This window comes from Amblyomma mixtum, chromosome 3 (genome assembly GCF_055824585.1).
Source record: "Amblyomma mixtum isolate Tamu chromosome 3, ASM5582458v1, whole genome shotgun sequence".
NCBI lineage: Eukaryota > Metazoa > Arthropoda > Arachnida > Ixodida > Ixodidae > Amblyomma > Amblyomma mixtum.
The window spans coordinates 2,627,548-2,643,724 of record NC_143014.1 but is presented as its reverse complement, the minus strand read 5'-3'; the positions used below and the strand labels follow the sequence as shown (position 1 = coordinate 2,643,724).

Genomic DNA, 16,177 nt, shown 5'->3' with positions numbered 1-16,177 from the left:
GCCCTCTAAGCTTTCGATTATTCGCTTCAGGTCAGGATCTTTGCACTGCTCTGTGCGTAATTCGGCGGGGTCGACTACGGGGACAAACTCATCTATAGCTGACACGGCAGCTGTACGGCTGAGCGCATCAGCATTCAGATGTGTCTTTCCTGACTTGTGCTCCACCTCAAAGCAGTATTCCTGCAGCTGTAGATTCCATCTAGCGAGTCGCGAGCTAGGGTCCCTGACACTCATCACCCATTTCAGAGGATGGCAGTCTGTGACTAGCTTGAATTGGCGGCCGTAAAGGTAGCATCTGAAGTGCTTTACTGCCCAGACAACGGCGAGGCACTCCCTTTCTGTAGCTCCGTACTTCTGCTCTGTGGGGCTCAGCTGTCGGCTAGCAAAAGCCACGGGATGTTCTTTGCCCTCGATAACCTGAGATAACACGGCACCAACTGCGAACTTTGACGCATCTGTGGCCAAAACGAAGGGCAAATTAAAATCCGGGTGGCGCAACAGCGGTGCACTCATTAGCTTCCTCTTCAGGGCCCCAAAAGCATCCTCCGCGTTTTTGCACCAGCAAAAGACGACATTTTTGGCTGTTAAGGCAGTGAGCGGTTAGCGAGCTTGGCGAACTCCTCTATGTGCCTTCGGTAGTAACCGATCAGGTCGAGAAACTGCCGGACCTGGCGGACACTAGTCGGGGATGGAAAATCCGAGACACACCTTAGTTTCTCAGGGTCCGGTCGCACGCCGTCAGCTGAAACAACGTGCCCGAGGTATTTCACCTCGTTTTTGAGGAATTGGCACTTAGAAGGCTTCAGCTTGAGACCAGCTCCTCTTAGTCGCACCAAAACCTGCTCAATATCGCGCAAGTGGTTCTCAAAACTGTCACTGTATATGATTATGTCATCCATATACACGAAGCACAGCTTCCCCAGAAGACCCGCCAGGATAACATCAGCGGTTCTCTGCCAGACAGCAGGGCTGTTGACCAGACCCATCGGCATTATTTTCCATTCATAGTGCCCTGAGGGCGTGTTGAATGCCGTTTTCTCAGCATCTGCCGGATCCATTGCTATCTGCCAGAATCCCGCCGCCATGTCCACTACCGTGAAGTACCTGGCAGAGCCCAGCTGAGAAAGCGTCTCCTGTATATTGGGAATGGGGTATGGATCGATGCGAGTTACGGCATTTAGTTTGCGGTAGTCCACCACCAATCGATACGAGCCATCTGGCTTTTCCACCAATAGTGCCGGTGCTCCACATGGTGACTTTGAGTGTTCGACAATGCCGCGATCAATAAGGTCCTGCACCTGCCGCTCCATCTCCTCACGTTGGGAGTAAGGAATCCTGTACGCACGTTGGTAAACGGGCGATGAAGTGCCGGTTTCTATCCTGTGCTTTATAACGCCACAGCAGCCCAAATCCAGGTTGGACGCGGGGAATACCTCTGAGTAGTCGTTCAGCAAACCAGCCAGAGCCTCCCTCTCCCTGGATTTTACGTGGGAAAGATCGAACAACGCATTTAGAGGAGCCGAAGGACTAGCATGCTCCACAGTTGCGAGTACCGTATCGGTGGGCTCACGTTTCTCTATCGCAGATGTGAAGAAAGCCAATGTTTTGTTCTTGGGAAGGCTCAGTGGCTGCTGGCTACAGTTAACCACCCGTAGGGGCACTCTGTGGGCGTAATTAACAGTCACGAGGCACGCGGCTGCCTTCAGGCCATTACTAAGAGAGTCGACCGGTTCAAGCACTCCCACGGCGCCGCTCTCTACATCTGCAGGCACATAAGCGTACAAAATGTGCTCCGACCACGGAAGGACGACCGCCTCATCGACCAGCTTCACGGCAACCCGCGAATATACCTTCTCTAATGATCCCACTGTTTGACGGGTGTCAATATCGGTACTGCGAATCTCAGCCCTGCTCCTGTTCAAAAACGGAACTTTTGAGCCCCCCGCATTAACTTCTTCCTCAGAGAATGAGACTACTACCTTCCCTTTTCTCAAAAAATCCTGCCCTAATATACCTGACACTCCGTTTGGCAGAGACACCGTGTCCGGGCATACGTAGCAGGGGTGTTCCAATGCAATTCCGCCGAGAGTGAAGTGTAACCGGTAGAGCCCACTTATGCCAAGAGGATCCCCCGTTATGCCTAAAAATTTGGTTGCCATACCACCAGACGCTTCCAACACCTCGCGGTTCCCTTTCCTTCGAAGCGTGTTAAAGCTGCTTTCCTTAAGCAAGGTCACCTTTGACCCCGTGTCTATCAACAATTCCATGCAACAACCGTTTAACTTGCAACGCACAACAGGGCATGCCTCGTCGGCCAGACAAACCACCACCACCTCATTACCCACTGCTCCCTCCCCACACTCATCAGGATGGGGAGGACAACCTAGTTTTTTGTCCCTGTATCTGGAGCCTCGCTGTAGGCTTGCTTAGGGCGTGTCTCGCCTGCTTCTCTTTGTGGCTCCCCACGGCGCACGTTTGGGCAGAACCTTGCGATGTGTCCGCGACCCTGGCACGCGAAGCACACGATTTCTTCAAAATCTCGCATACCGCGCCTGTAGCTTTGTGGCGGTCTCCGGTTTCCAGCGAATGGGCGCCGTTGAGCGCCCGCTTCAACCTTGCGTTCCACCTGCTGAGATAGCAGCTGCTCTAAGCGATCTAACCGCTCTGTCAAGAGAGCAACCTCAGGGTTGGGCACCGCTCTCTCTATGACGCGTACTCTCGCTGCGGCCGCCGTTAGCGCCTCATTTCGTTCCTCATCCAATGCGGCCGCCACGGCTTGGTCGAAATTGCTCGGCTTGCGCGAGAGCACGAACCGGCGCACGGGGTCTTGCAGACCAGCCACAAACAAAGCGGTCATTTCCTCTTTAAGTAGATCCTCCGCGTATTTCTTCTTTAGCTGGTCTCCTTCCTCCTCCCTACTCAGCGTATCGCGCGCTGCGCTGAAGCCGCGACGCAAACGTTCGCACGTCCTCCCCTACCATCTGTCCGGCGTCACGGAACCTCTGTACCCTCACATGACGTGGTTCAGTGTCGAAATGCTCGAACGCGAGCTTCTTAAATTCCGCAAATGATTTTGTGGATTTTACTTTTTCGTCTCGCCAAGCAAAATCATAAGCAGCTCCTGCCATCTTACACCTCGCCATTCCCAGCATTTGAGCATCGGACCATCCCCCCATTTTCCCAATCTCTTCTGGCATGGAAAAGAAATCGCAGATTGGAACCCCTGTCTTATCTCCCGTAAACGTCGGAATGACGCTTCCTAATGCCAGCATGCTTGCTCCGAGCGACGGCTGTGGAGTGGGAGCTCCGTCAGTTACAGACATTTTTTCCGCTCCAGCCCTCCGGTGCCTCAAGCCTCTCAAATGGGGTCAAAGTCCCACAATCAGTCCCGTGATTCCCCTTTGATTACAATTTTTAAGTCATGAATGTCGCAGCATTCAGAGGACATTTGCTTTTGAGACCCCACTTCTGAGACCAGTGTGATGACCCCACATAATGCGCAGGTCCACACGGGACGGAGAGGCAAGAAGACACCGTATGGCTCAGTTTAAACAAAGTGATGTATTCAATAATTACACATTGTACATCAGAGGCTGGGGCGTCCGAGCTTACGTGGCGACGCCTTCATGGGGGCGATGGAGGGGCTCCGGAGTTGCGATCCGTCGGTGGCTGGCAGAAACCGCGCGCCGTTGGGCTTCGGCGCTGAAGGACCCTTTTCGTGAACGATGTCGTCCTCTGCGTGTTTTTCGTCCGCACTGGCCAGCTATATGTGCTCCGCCGGCCACGCCCGATCGCCTCTCTTCCAGGCTGGATTGTTTCCTTCTTCCTCCTTTCCACGGCGGCGCCTGCGGCACCCCCGACCTCCCTCGTTGGGATGTCGTTTGTCTCCCGTCGGCAGCTTTCTTCTCTTGTCGGGTTGTCAGCCTCTCCTGTGTCCTTGTACGGCCAGGCAGCCTAATTGGGCTGGCTTTCCCTCCCGCCGGCGTCTTTGTACCATTGTACCCCTTCAGTGGCTTTGCCGCCGCTGGGGGCTCCGTCTACGCGGCGCCGCCGAACGCGGACCGTACCCCTTCAGTGGCTTTGCCGCCGCTGGGGGCTTCGTCTACGCGGCGCCGCCGAACGCGGACCGTTTAAGGGGAGACAAGGGAGTAGGACGGTTGAGCACAGAGAAGATTCCGCCGAAGATATGGGCCCTGGTAGCTCACGCACGGAACGTCACAGAATTATCGTCTACTGCTGTCCACTCATCGTGAGGCAATTGGCAGAAACAAAGAACAAAAGCCAAAACAAAACAATACCGCAAAACTGTGTAAAAGTCGAAGCAAAGTAGAGTCAAAGAGACAATACAACAAAATGGAAAGCTACGCGAAAGCTGTGTCAAATGCTGAAAGCGATACAGAGTCTAAGAAAAAGTTAAAAAGTTCTAAGGAACATGTCAAAAAAGTTCTAAAGAGCAAAAGTCAAGGAAAACAGAGAGGTAATTAAAGCGGACCTAGAAAACTGAACTCCTTGTCTAAAAGTAAAATTGAAGGGGTGCTAACGCACTTGTCTCCAGCTTTGGCGATCAACCGTGCCTCAATGATGACCCTTTCTATTTCGGTCCTCGCACGTGCTCTGATCACCGTGCGCTTAAAGAATGGTTCGCACCCTTTGCATATCTTGCAGTGGTCATCCAGGTGCCCGCCGCTTTTGTTGCGTACCTTCCGGCGGTGCTCAAGAAGTCTCTCGTTGAGGCACCTGCCGGTTTGGCCAATATAAACGCTCCCACACTTCAAAGGTATCTCATAGGCGACACGTGTAGCACACTGCGTAAACGGATCGACATGTCTTACAGGGCAAACCTTTTTCTTCTGCTTTGCCAGCAAGGTACAAACTTGTGATAGTTTGCACGGGGCTGAAAAGACAAGATTAACATTGTTTCTTTTTGCGACCTTCTTTAAGTTATGGGACAGCTTGTGAAGATATGGGATTACGGCCAGGGGAGGCCGTTTAGCCTGCTCAGGCTTGCCTGCGTCTTTGCCTTGAACTGTTAACCTCTGGAGAAGGGTCTCAGACACACTACGCACCAGTGCTGGTGAGTGGCCAGCACAGTAAAGACGTTGGACTTGTTTCGCAACGCTGCTCTGCATCGTTTGGGGACAGCTTTTCGTGAGCGCTGCCTGGATGGCGGATGAAACAATGCCTCGCTTAATCAATTTAGAGTGTGCGCTGTCATGCGGAAGAAGTCCCTTCTTAGAGCGAGGGTTATACGTCCAACAGAGGTGGTTTTTTTCAAAGCTAAACAGCAGGTCGAAAAACTGTACAGCCTTGCCGCTCGGAGGTTCGCACGTAAAATTGAGTCCCCCAGAGTGGGATTTGAAAAGGGCGACAATCTCAGTGGTAACACGGTCTACAGAACCAGGCGGGCAGCTTTTGAGGACAATCAGAAAATCATCCACGTACGGGTAGACCGAATGGACCACAGCACTTGGGAGATCCTGGCTAATGCGCTGATCGGCGGCGGCCAGGTATATGTCGCAGAGGATGGCGCGATTGACGACCCGATGCAAATGCCATTCTTTTGCACGAAGTACTGACCACTGTGCTGAACAACTGTAGATTCAAGGTAGAACTCCAGAAGGCGAAGAAAATTGTCACTGCTCACACCCGTGCTGTTCTGAAAGCGCACGTCACCCGACTTTTGAATCACATCGCGCACAGCTGCGTACAGGCCACTATGCGGAACGGAATAAAACAGGACTTCTACGTCGATAGTGAAGCCAGTCGTAGCGTCTGTACTGCCTTTGAGTCGCTGTATCGCCTCTGATGAGCTCCTTACCAGAAAAGGGTCATTGTAGGTATGCACCGACTTCGGCTTGCCACGTACCCTTTTCCGAGATGATGGTCCTCAGAGGGCAGTCGGGCATATGTGTTTTGCCTGTGAAGAAGACTTCCAAGAAAGAGTTTCGTGCCTTCTCAGCCAATGACCGGATTCTATCGAGGTGAAAACTCGTCAGTAGGCTTAAAGCAATTGCTTTCTGTCTACTGGGCCGGAATTGCACCTTCTTGAAGTTCTTCTCGAGCGCTACCACAGCCTTCTCCTGGTACAAGTGGTCAGGGAGGATGACAAATCCGCCTTCTTTGTCGCGTTGTAGTGCCATAAAGTTTCCCTCCTTGAGGCGCTTGGCGATGGACACTATGGGAGGCTTAGCCTGCGTGAGCGAGGCCCCACAGCGGCGTAGCACGTCGACACCGTCCCCAATGGCACGCGCCTTGTCTTGCTCCGGAACTTTTTGTGCCATCTGCCGCACCATTGCCAGGAGCTGGTACTTATTTGAAGGTGGTTGAAAGCTGAATTTGGGTCCCTTCTGTAGGACCTTCAAGTCCTCAGACGAGAGGCAAGCACCTCCGAGAACGGTGACGTTAGTCGTAGGCGGCTTCTTTTCCTTCGTCCTCACTGGAAGGTACAGACGGGACTGGTGCCATAGGAATTCAGTCGTTTTTGCTGCGAGCTTTTTGTACTCATCGTACGTGCAGCTCGGACTGTTCGAATGTGGCCTCTGAAGCACTAGTACTCCGAGCCAATCATGGAAGAGACGCACTTGCCTCCAGAGCTCTGACTTCAAAATCTTGCACATACGTCGAGCATGCCCCCAAGACGGCTCCACAGGTCCGAACAACAACTGCACTTCAAACGGTACAATTTTCCTTTTGAGATATAAGGAGAGGATCCTGGCCTTGCAAGTAGAGATCGCGATAAGGTTCACGCAGGTTATTGCGGCATCTTGCTTGCTCGAGGAAGATCTTCCTCGAGGAGGATCTTCCTTGCTCGAGGAGGAATCTTCCTCGAGCAAGCAAGATGCCGCCATAACCTGCGTGAACCTTATCGCGATCTCTACTTGCAAGTCCAGGATACTCTCCAGTGGCCCTTTTTCTGGAAGTACGTACCTGGGCAACCGCCTGTACCATGGCACCAGTGGAAGGAGGACTTCGAAATTTTTCTACAAGCAACAGGATTCGACGAGAAGTCCGAGATTCGGAAGAGGGCCATCCTACTGCAATGTCTAGGCGTTGAGGGTCGTCGGGTTTTCCGCTCGCTTGCTCCGGGACCGAAGACCTCGGACGCTGCAGCGGATTCGCTCGACCAAAAGACTGAACAAACAAGTACCCCTGTTAACGTTTACAATGAAGCGCTCGCCTTGCTGGAACGCCATCTTACAAGCACTGTGAATGATCTCGTTGAGCGTCGCCGATTCGTGCTGCGACGGCAGCTTCCGGATGAACCGATATGCGACTACTTCACAGCCCTCCGACAACTGGCAAAGACCTGTGATTTCGGCGGCTTTCTTGAGGCAGCTTTGCGTGACAAGGTTGTCGATGGCGTTCGAAGTGTGGAACTGCGACAGAAGCTGTTATTGAAAGGATCGACGCTTACGTTAAATGAAGCAGTCGACATCCTGCGGACGTACGAAGAGGCAGTAGACGGCGCCCGACTGTTTGAGGACGGTTACGACGCGTACCGAGTTCAGCGAGTGATGGAGGCAAGAGGTCCACCGTTCAGGGGCGTTTCCTCGTCAGCTCCGGGGCGCAAGTGCTACCGGTGCGGCTCAGCTGGACACCTAGCCAACTCGCGGGAATGTAAGGTTCGTGGGAAGCGTTGTGCAAGGTGCCACAGGGTTGGGCATTTTCAAGTAGTGTGTGAAGGCCGTGGAGAAGCAGAAGTGCGGGCTGTTCGAGATGAAGACTGCACACAGGTGTTGGGCGTGCTGACGGTGACGCAGGCGGAACGGGGAACTTTGGTGGTCGATGTGTGCATCGAGGACGAATTAGTGCCGCTGCTGGTAGACACAGGCTCAGCGGTGTCCATTTTACCTCACCTTTTATACCAAAAAAAGTTCGCTTGCCGGTTTGACTTGGATCCTGCCGTGGCGACGCTGCGGGACTTCTCTGGCCGAAGGATTCCGGTTCTTTTGTGGCAAAGGCTGTGCACGGGAGTGTGTCGGCCAACGTTCGTTTCCACCTGGTTCCACAGGGCATTGCGTTATTGGGCTTGGATGCAGTGCAACAGCTACGGTTACGCATTGATGAAGCATCGTTGGCTTGCTTGCAGACGTCGTTGCCCCCAGAATTATGTGAGTTTTCTTTCCTTTTTGCTGACAAATTGGGCTTGGCGAAAGACGTAGTAATGAAGTGAAGCTGCGAGCCGATGTGAAGCCCGTGGCAGCGAAGGTTCGGCGCCTACCCTTGACGCTACGAGAGCAAGTCTCTAATGAATTAGCAAGGTTGGAACAGGAAGGCATAACTGAGCGTGTGAACGCATCGGAATGGGTGTTGCCGATAGTTGTAGTGAAAAAAAAAAAGATGGAAGCATCCGCCTGTGCGTCGATTTGCGCGAAGCAAATAAAGCAGTTGTTGCGGATGGATTCCCACTGCCTCACACTGAAGAACTCTTGAACGAGCTTAATGGAGCCGCATGGTTTTCAAAATTGGACTTGGCATCCGCATACTACCAAGTGGCTACCAAGTGGAGCTGGCTGAAGGCAGTCGAGAAATAACAACGTTCGTGACGCATGAAGGACTGTTCCGTTTCCGCAGAGTATGTTTCGGCCTCGCCTCAGCCCCTGCTGCATTTCAGCGGATGATGCAGGAGATACTGAAGGGTTGCAAAGGCACTCTGTTCTACATTGACGATATCATTGTCTTCGGCAGGACGAAGGGGGAACACATCGGCCACTTACAGGAGGTTTTGCGACGGATTGCTAAAGCCGGCCTGCAACTAAAGGAGAAATGTGTGTTTGAAGTGCAGGAACTGTCTTTTCTGGGCCACCATGTCAGTGCTAAAGGGCTGAGGCCCCTCACGTCAAATGTCGACGCAGTTCTTTGCGCGCAGCCACCGACTGACGTGTTTGGTCTGCGTTCTTTTTTGGGACTTCTGGGGTATTATGCTCGTTTTATTCCACATTATGCAGAGGAAGTGGAGCCATTGCGGCGGCTTCTTCGCAAGGGCCAGGAGTTCTGCTGGGACCAGAGCGTAGAGGACAGTCTCTGCAAGGCCAAGGCACTGCTGGCATCGTGCGGGGCTGTGGCCATGTTTGACAAGGCGCTACCTGTACAAGTGACTGCTGATGCCTCAGCCTATGGGTTAGGGGCTGTGCTGCAACAAGTTGTTGATGGCGAGTCACGCACAGTGGCATTTGCATCCAGGACTTTGACACCACAAGAACGCAGATATTCTACAGGAGAACGGGAAGCATTAGCATGCCTATGGGCTTGCGAGTATTGGCATGTGTATTTATGGGGCCGAAAGTTCATTCTAAGGACTGACCATCAGGCACTGGTGACTACTATCCAGCAATGGCACAGGTCGACGCCCCCTTCGAATAGAAATGTGGTGTGTAAGGCTCATGCGGCATAATTTCACGGTACTATACACAAAGGGAGAAACCAATGTGGTGGCTGATGCACTGTCCCGGTTGCCCATGCCATCAGTGGAAGGTGAGCCTTTGGAAGAAGTAGTTGCTACAGTATGAAGTGTTATTATGAAAAGTCAACTACAGGAAGCAACCAAGAATGACCCAGTGCTGCAAGAGGTGATGCAGTATGTCGTATCTGGATGGCCAGAAAAAAAGGAGCTCGCAGGAAAACTGTTGCTGTTCGCACGCGTTCGAGATGAACTTTCTGTTGTGGAGGGGTTGTTGTTTCGTGCAGAGCGAATAGTGCCTCCAGCAGACCTCACATCAAAGTTTGTTGCAATCGCTCACGAATCTCATCCGGGCATTGTCAGGATGAAACAACGGCTGAGAGAGTTGTATTGGTGGCCCAGAATGGCTGATGACGTGGAAAATAGCATCAGGAGATGCGCAGTTTGCAAAACGGCAGACAAGTCTGCAAAAGCTGTGACAGCCCCCCCTGCAGCCAGTGCAATGGCCAGAGAAGCCATGGCTTAAGTTGGGAGTAGATATTGTGGGGCCAATGGAACGAGCACCGCCAGACTGCAGGTTTGCAGTAACAGTTGTGGATTATCACAGCAAGTGGCCTGAAGTTTTTTTTTGTTGCATCTATAACTGCACAATCAGTATTCAAAGTCTTGCTAGAGCTTTTTGCACGGGAAGGGTACCCAGGGAGTGTGGTCACAGACAATGGCCGTCAATTCATGTCCACATATTTTCAGGAATTTTTGCAGGCCAGGGGCATTGAACATTGTGTGACGTCTTTGTATTACCCTCAGTGCAATGGCCAGGTCGAACGGTTCAATCGCGTTCTGAAGGAGTACATGCAGACTGCATCACTGGAGTGCAGGCCATTGAGGGAAGTCATCCTGGAGTACTTGAGTGTCTACAGGGCTACACCACATGCCACAACAGGGGTGTCTCCAGCATTCTTGCTACACGGAAGGAGACCTCGAACTAGGTTAGATGTTGTTGGCCTTCCAGGAGACGGATTCTTTGATGAACCAGTGGTGCACATGGCAGGCTTGCGACAGCGTGTCAAAAACCGACAACGAGTGAAAAGTAACACGGATGAATAACGGGGTGCCAGAGATTCCACCATCAACACAGGGGACTTTGTGAAAATACGGAGAGATATCGGCACGAAAAGCGAGCAGAAGTTTTCCTTGCTACTGGAGGCGAAGAAGCGTATAGGCAGGAATTCATTTTTACTGGAAGACGGAAAGAAGTGGAATGCGTCGAAGTTGACAGTAGTTGCCCGAGGGGGCCAACAAGATGCGCGGCTGTTGGTTGAGAAGGTGAAAGGGCATCGTGGTGGAGTGGTTGATTTCGAGACTGATTTGCCCCACTTCAGGACTTCTGCAGGCCTCAATACTACGGTAGCAGCAGACACTGCATCAACAGCTGGCGACCGTCATGAGCCGGTACAGGATGCAGCAGAGGCGGATACAAGGCATCAAGAAGTTACGCCGATTGCTGATGCAGATTGTGGAGTGCCTGGCGAACAACACACAGAGCACTGTCAACAGCAAGGAACCACTATGCGGACGGAAAATGCGGCTGAAGAAGTGCCGCGAAGACCGCAGCGACAACGTACAGTGCCAACACGGTATCGGGACTATGTAGCCGGAATACGCTAGTTAGTGTTCTGTTTTCCTTTCGCCTGCCTGAAGAAATTTTGGAGTTTTAGCATGCGTTTCTCTATTTGTTGTTCTAGGGGGGGGGGGAAGATGTTGTGTATAGAGGGCGTTAGTCTTATCATGCATATGCGCTGTCCTTATCACGCATCGCGAGCACCACCCACTTTCATGTGTATACAAACATCGTCACCGTAATAAACGGGGGTCATTTGGTGGCACGCCGCCGCCACGAACCTTGGCGTCCTTCTTTGTTTTGTCTCCGATGTTTCGGCGCCACCACAGGTCACTTTCCGCGACGCCTTCAGCAGCGAAGCGAGCGGGCGCCAGGCGAGCCGGACCCCAACGTCGGGCCAGCGGCAGCTCCGAGGCGGTTATGGCAAGAAGTTTGCTCGTATCACAGTCGTTACCTTTACCAGCAGCTCAGTATAGGCCAGCGATCCTCAAAAATAACACATTTTTCACATTTCTTATCCCAGGGTTTATTGTTTACGTCAAGAACACACTTCAACTCGTTTTTATGACGCCGGCAGACGGAATCCAGGCTGGCCGGCCGGCCGGCATGCTCGGCGTACCTCACGTTCGCACAAGAAAATACAAAACAGCTATGAAACCAGAGAAGATGCTTCCTAGATTCGAGCAACTACAGTATGCCTGTGCAAAAGCGGATCTTTTGGCAACGACACCGCCTGCGGCAATGCCGCGCGACAAACTGCGCGCTGGTCCCAGGTTGCCGTAGTCGTCGCTAGGCCTAGGTGGTTTCGGATCGAAGCCGCAGCTGACGGCGCTTCGGAAGTCGCCTGCGCTATAATAAACTGCCTACTATTCACATCGATTTACTGCGAACTCTACCCATAATAAAAGATATGTTCGTTTTGCGCGACGCCTTCAGCAACGGAGCTAGCAAACGGCAGGCGAACCGCACCAAGTAGCAGCCGCACCACAGCGGCTGTGGGATGAAATTTGCTTGTATCGCAGTCATCACTTTTGCCAGCAACTCGGTATTGGCCAACGATCGTCAGAAATGATGCTTTTTTGACATGCATCTATCCCAGGGCTTGCTATGAACGAGAACAAACACTACTAGCGCGTTTTTCAGTCGCCGCGGCCGGCATCAAGGCTGGCAGGCCGGCCCGGCGTGGCTCGGCCCCGAGCGCCCTGAGGAGCGCGCTGTACGCCATCATGACGCTGCCGCTCTCCGCGCTCGTATCAGCTCCAGCTGCCCATCGTTGCGTTTGCCGCGCGCGGCTCGTCGTTGACATCCAGCAGGTTGGACGCAGGCGACGAGCTGCGATCGGTCGTTGCGACGCCGTTCGCAACGGCGCGCCGCAGCGAATCGCACACACTTTTCGCACATGTGTCCCCGCCTTAAAAATACCATTTCGGCACTCATCCGCAAAAGTTGTTCCTTCAGCTCGGGGTCCATAGTTCGAGAGAAGCCGCAGCGACGGTTGCGAGACAGGTGAACACAGCAGACAGCGCGAAAGCGAGCGAGCTAAAGAGCGCGTCAACCGGAAGTAAACAAACCGATCTCGTCGATGACGTATTTGTGGGCAGAGCATGGTCCCGGCCTGTAATCTTTATTTTTTTATGGTTCGCTCCGGTGTGCGAGTTGAGAGGGGAAAGGCTGGTGGTCATTTTTAATACCCATTATCTCTGGTTCCATACAAGGTACACCAAAAATTTTTGCCGTAGCATGATGGATCGTTCAATGTCTATCAGTATTTCGACTTCTCTTTGCCTACATGACCACTTTTTCAGGGACCCTTTAACGCTCTCAAGGGTTGCTTATTTTAGATGTGCCCTTGTAACGTCATATCATCGCATTGTGCAATCAAAAAAAGACTTTTGTAAGCTTAGTTTTGCCTTGAAATAAATACCTGTTAAAATGCGGCTACCTAACGCCGTATAAATCAGCATTTCACTAACTCATTTGCATGATTCGGGTACCTTTCGATGGGCGAAATGGCGGTGAATTTCAGCCATTGTTTTCAATGGCGGCACAATGTAAGCGTGATGAAACGTCCATTCGACATCACTCCAAAATGTGCGCGTATCACGTGCTTCACGTGACATTGTTCCAACCAATCAGATTTCAGGAAGCTGCCATTCCCGTTGTGCTGCTATTTCCTCCAAATTGGCAAGTCGAGTTCAAGTGCTCTTGTACGCACCACTTGTAGCTTCTTTTCCCTTCACAATCGCATATATGTGTGAAGGACTGCATACGTGAGGCCTATGCATTGCTCAAAAGAACTCCATCGGCTAGTGTTGGAAGGGCGCTACAGATGACAGACGACCACAAACAGCCAGAGGAGAGAAGATGAGAGGCCACGTGTGGTGCCAGACGATTCCCTGCAGTTTGTTGGGAGATTGTGCGGGCAGACAAGCGCGTTTGTGTGGGCGTGCGGCCGGCAAGCGGCTCTACCAGCAGCAGACTCAACAGACTGCGTAACGGCTCGAAGTGGCGAAGGAATTCGTCGGGCTGCCAGCAGAGGAGGCAAGGCATTGGCTGCAGGAGAGTGCACCCCTACGAGGGGCACCTGATCCCCCCGACAACGAGGCCGTCGTCTTTCCCGTCGTAATGGCGGCGGCTTCGTGGAAATTCGGCGTACGCCCCTTGCCGGCTGTAGGGGCAACGAATTAGGAAGGCGAAAAAGACCGTTGGGAGAGGAGGACCCCGAGAGAGGAGAAGCTGGAGAGACGCGGTGGTCGCGGGAAAAGAACAACGGACAGAGAGAGACGATCAGCCGAGAAGAGAGGCAGACTATGGGCGAGCCGAAGCAGCCGAGGCCTGTCCAAGCAAGATGAGCCGAGTGAAGCCCCGACCTGCCGGACGGACAACCAGTTCTGCCAAAAGCCAGCGGTGAGCGGACTCCCAGTTTCGCCTACAGGCAGAGAAATAAATAATATTTTGCCAGGTTACCGCCTTGTTGGCTCAATTCTCCCTTCAGCAGGACCCGTAGACAGCAACTAATTGGGTTGCTTTCAGACTGACCCTCGACAGGCGGGAACGTCACATATGTACCAGCCGGGCACCAAGAATAGCGCTGCAAAAAATACATTTTCACTGCCACGACAATTCGACGTCAACGCGAATGACACACCCGTTAACGGTGACTGACACTTCTGAGAGGCAATATGGCGCCGACAGGCGAACGTGAATATCGAGATCGCGGAGGCCACGAAGAGACCGAGTTGGTATTGGTTTTCGTCGTCAGATGGCGCAAGCATGCCACGTCGGCGAATCGCTTCTGAAACCAGTCTTCGGCACGTCCTATGTCCGGGAAAAAATGTTTGCTCACAGTGAAGCTGGTTGCACTGTTCTGACAATTGATCAGCTTTGGCACACGCAGACAGCACAAAATTGCCGGCCATGGCTATCGGCTGACATCGTGAAAATATACAAAGGCATCACTCACTTTTTTTTGCGTGTATTTATGATTTGCGCAGCACAACGCGCGCCTTGCGTGAGTCGGCGTTGCGGATGCGGACTTTGGCTTGGCTTGAATGCAAACTGGCCGCACACAATATGATGATGATGACGTTGCGGTCGGTATGCGATTTTATGAGGCAATAAATATTACGGAACGATTGACTTTATGAAAAACAAATTTTATATTGCCGAAATGCAAACTATTTATCGAAATTTGTCTACCCATCAACACACAGATGGGCCCTAGGCCCCCCAGAATTCAAGCCTGTGGCGCGGGCTCTTTCGCCTAAAGCCTGTTTCACATGCAAGCGAAAATGCTAGCGAATCCTGCCGCCGCGGCGGAAAAACCTGTTTTGAGTCGTCGCTGAGATGAGCGACGAGGTTCCAAGTTGGAAATGTTCGCAGCGACGCGCCGCTTAATGGCTCAGTCGCTTGCATGTGAACAAAGCAGCTTGTAAATGTTAGAAGTGATGCTCAGAAGCATTCACACCAAGTATGAGCCTTCGGAACTGAGCCGGCAATTTATTATGAATTTTTAAAAACCGCGTTTTAAAATTCGCGGCCCGTTTGGTGTCTTCGTAGGGAAAAATCGGGAAAACAGACGTCACTAGACCCATGACGTCGGCAGGCCACCACACGCTGTCATTCGCTCGAGCCGCGGCAGCTACGACGTCACGGGCACACTTCCGGTAGCGGTGAAAATCGTCTGCTCGAGCCGCCGCGCGACCCCCTCGGGGAAGTGCGAGCCAGGGCATTTCCTTCGCGCATATGATTTAATTTACCTCTGCCGCCTCTTTCTGTCGCGAGTTCGGGAGCCACTCGCAGTGCCTTTTTCGACTGCCCAAGATGAATACGCCTTGCTGTGTCGTCGGCTGCAAACCCAGTGACTGGCGAGGTGTTCAACTCAGGCATTTTATTCCAAGAGACGTGCGTGAGCGAGCAGCCTGGAGTGCGCGCATCGGACTGCCAGCGTCGCACGCCCGCCGAAGACTCCGCGTTTGCGGTCGACACTTCGCACCTGACGCTTACTACTACAACCCAGCGCTCGTTCGACAGTCAGGCATGAATGTCAAGCACCTGAAGCTTCGACCAACGCGCGCAGAGACCGGAGAGACGACGCACGCTACTCCTCGGGAGTGCGGCAACGGGAAGTCGTAAACGGAACGTCAGCGAATGACGTATTCGTGGGCGGAGCCCAGTCCCGGAGCTGTTTTCTTTATTTTTTTATGGTGCCCCGCGCGTACGAGTTGAGGGGGACAGGAGGAGCGTGATTTTTGATCGTCTATAACTTCGTTGTTATTGATGCTAGCTGAAAAGTTCTTGCGCTGGGGTGACGAGTGATGGATTGAATATCTCTCTTCTGCTTTACGTAGTCTCAATTAATTTCCTGCATAGTCCCTTTAAGGAATAGCTAGCGGGCACGTGACGTCACATCCGTCTGGGCCGACGCGTCGGATCCATGCTCGAGCACCGCGCGCGCCGCCGCCGCTGCTACCCTTGCTACCCTTGCGTTGGCTGATCGCGCAGTGTTCCTGTTTGTCGTTGCGTTTTTATGCGACTGTCGCCGCTTCTTGTGAGAAATGCCGCCTGTATACAGTAAGCCTGCGTTCAACGAGGCATATTACGCGGGTCTGATCGGGTCGGCGCGTGCGCGATACGAAGAAAAGATAGAACTCTGC

At 52.7% G+C, this 16,177-nt stretch overlaps 1 protein-coding gene across 4 annotated transcripts in view; it reads left to right on the top strand.

Annotated features, from left to right (window-relative positions):
- The window catches only part of LOC149349106 (RCC1 domain-containing protein 1-like), a 166,258-nt gene that overhangs the window by 85,692 nt on the left and 64,389 nt on the right, over nucleotides 1–16,177 (top strand). The gene's annotated exons all lie outside the window — the stretch shown is intronic.